Source organism: Arachis ipaensis, chromosome B09 (assembly GCF_000816755.2).
Source record: "Arachis ipaensis cultivar K30076 chromosome B09, Araip1.1, whole genome shotgun sequence".
NCBI lineage: Eukaryota > Viridiplantae > Streptophyta > Magnoliopsida > Fabales > Fabaceae > Arachis > Arachis ipaensis.
The window spans coordinates 139,521,894-139,525,332 of NC_029793.2; positions in this window are offsets into that span (position 1 = coordinate 139,521,894).

Genomic DNA, 3,439 nt, shown 5'->3' on the forward strand with positions numbered 1-3,439 from the left:
TAAATGTCATTTCTTTTAATATGAAATAAAACATTGAAGACGATATTAACATTGGGACGAATTTGATTTTGACTCTAAATTTTAGAAATAAAAACAATATTTACCGTTTTTTTTTTACAATACTAATAAAAGTTTAATAGTAGAACCTCATCTCACGGATTTTTTTCTTTTATAAATTATTAAAAAAAAATTCAAAACAAATTAAGAGTCATTATTTATCAGGATTCATTTTTGTTTTGGATTTTTATAAAATTTTCTTAATATATAGGCAAAAACTTCTGCAATGCATATAGAATTCGATGATTACATTAGCAAACTTGTCTATATACACAAAATTGGCAATGAATTCGGTGGTCTCAAAATGTTTGGACCATTAAATGGTCCCATAATAAAACATATTTTTTAAATTTTTTAATAACTGTTAAATAGTCTTTATCTAATTTTAATTATAAATTAATCCTTTATATATTATTTAGGGGTAAGTATTGTTTTGGTCCTTAACGTTGGGGATGAGAATCGAAACCGTCCCTTATCTAATTTTCGATTTAGAATCGTCCTTAATGTTACATTTCATTTTAAAATTGTCCTTTTTAACAAATTTTTTTTTTATAAATGACAAAATTACCCTTTTAAATAAATAGTTCTTCTGGGTTTGCTTGAGTGCTTCTGCTTCTGCATCTTCTGCTTCGTCTTCTATTTTCTGCCTCTGTTTGAGTGCTTATGCTTCTGCTTCTTTTGGGTTCTGCATCTTCTGGGTTCTTCTTCCTTTTTATTATTGTATGTTGATTTGTTGAATCTGGATTTGAATAATGGATTTGTTCATCATAATCCCTAATTTCCTAATCTGGTTTTGTTGGTTTTGTTCTTATTATGATTTTTTTATTTCTGCTTCTTCTTCTTGGTTTTGTGCTTGAGCTTTTGCATCTCTTTTGTATTGATTTTTTATGCTTTCTATTTGTATTGGTGTTGGTGTTGGTGCTGGTGCTGGTAAACATGTTGGTAGTGGTGACGGTTTCGATTCTCATCCTCAACGTTAGGGACCAAAACAATACTTATCCCTATTATTTATTTATAAAATCTATTTTTTATTTTATAAATCATTATTTTATCATTCATCTATCATATTTATTAATAATTAAAAACTAAAATAATAACGAATTAGATCTTCCATTAATTGTAATAAATATTTTGCAATCTCAATCGATCATAATTTTATCATTGATCCGTTAAATACGTATTGGATTGGAAAAATCGTGTTTGTTAAAATTCAATCGATTGAATTTTGTAAGGCATGTGGGATTTTTCTTATTCAATCGATTGGTTCTGTCACCCAATCGATTGACTTACGCTATTAGAATGATATATAAAAGTTTAATCTGATAATACAATCGATTGAAGTTTGTACGCGAACTAATGATATTTTTCCGTTCAATTGATTGGTATGAGCATTCAATCGATTTAAATGTGACGTGAATAAGATTTTTTCCTGCATTCAATCGATTGGTATGATAATACGATTGAATTTTGATATGCGCTATATATTAAGCTTGATAATCATCCGTGTTCAGCCTCCCTCCCCTCCTTAAATTTTACAACTCCATTTCTGCATAACCTCTCTTCTCTCTCTAAATCTCTCTTCTTCTTCTCCAATCTTATCAACATTCACTCCAAACTACATACATATTATTAATCCTTATCCAAATCTCTACAAAACCCATCGAACCAATATTCCCAAAATGGCTAGAACTAAAAACGCAAAAAAGAGCTAGGGTTGAAGATGAAAGTTCTGCATTCATTAATTTATAACCTTAATATTAAAGAAAAGATAAGATTAGAGTATCTAAATCAAAATAAAAACTTAAAAATTGAAGATAGAATTTTAAAGATAAGATAGATGGATAATAAAATAATAATTTATAAACACGAGTAGAAAAAGGAGAATGGCGTAACATATAACGTAGTGCACAATTTAATCGATTGGATAACACAATCAATCCATTGAATTGTGAAAATCTATATTGCTTTGAAGACTTAAATCGTTTGGGTAACACACACAATCGATTGAATTGTGAGACCTCATATTGCTTTGAAGCCTTCAATCGATTGGGTAACATGAACAATCGATTGAATTAGAAAAAACTCACATTCTAATCATCGTTCAATTGATTGTGTAAAAGTTACAATCGATTGATTTTTGAGAAAATCATACTATCGTCCAACATTCAATCGAAGTTTTATGAAACCTGAATTTCAATCGATTGTTTTATTAATCCAATCGATTGATTTTATAAAAAACACCATTTCACAACTCTATACGGATGTAACGGATCAAAGATAAAATTTTAATCGATTAGGATTGCTAAAAAATTATTAGAAAGATCTAATTCGTTATTGTTTTGTTTTTTATTATGATATGTGAATAACTAAATCATACTGGTATATTTTAATTTTTATTTAATTTATTTTTATTCACATAATTTAAAATTTTAATACTTTTAATTTAAAATTTAAATAGGTATTGATCCGTTGGCTATAACTCGACTCAAGTAAAACTATAAATCGGAGTCTACTTAAATACGTGCTACATCAGAGTACGTTAAGTACGTGTTTTGCTCTCTTAACGGACTTATCCTATAAAATCAAACAACTACATGCCAACTCAAATGGACGCAGAAATCTCTCCGCAAATCTCTCTAAACAAGATCAATAAAACACCGTTACGAGATAATTAGTTAAAGCTCCGCAAACCAATTTTAGAAATATTTATAATCGCCCAAATACAACATCTTTATAAATACAAGTGATTCATTAGGTCACCGATATGTTATTCATTCCGATAATTTTATATTTATTTTCTACTCTTACTAATTTGAGTGTTAGAGTGCTTTTATAAGTATCCACCGGTGTCGTTTTTGAAGAAAACCGAGTATTATCCTTCTAGTCCAAAAAAAACGAATTCGAATATCAGAAAAATGAGATATACCTTAGAATCGAGTTATTCACGCAGAAACAAGTATAATTTTAATTAATGATGTGATGAACGAATTTTATATGCATTATAATATCTTTTAATTTGTTTTAAGAATTAATTTTTTTATATTTTATAATAGAAAAAAATATCTACACCTTACTCCCTAACCATTTTGATAAATAACGTGTTTTCTAATGAAATCGAAATGTCACCAAGGACACGTAGATTTGACTATTATTTTAAAATAAATAAAAAATTAAATATCTCTTTTAAAAATCATTCTCTTCTCATTTTATCTTCATAAATAATGATTAGAAGTTGAGAAATCTATGTACTTTATAATTTTTTATTAGAGTTTTTAATTCATGAACAAAATTTAAATAACTTGTATTGATTTAAATAGAGGCGAAACTTAGTTAAGATAATGGGATTACGCCACTTAAATTTTTTATAAAAAAATTAGTAGTG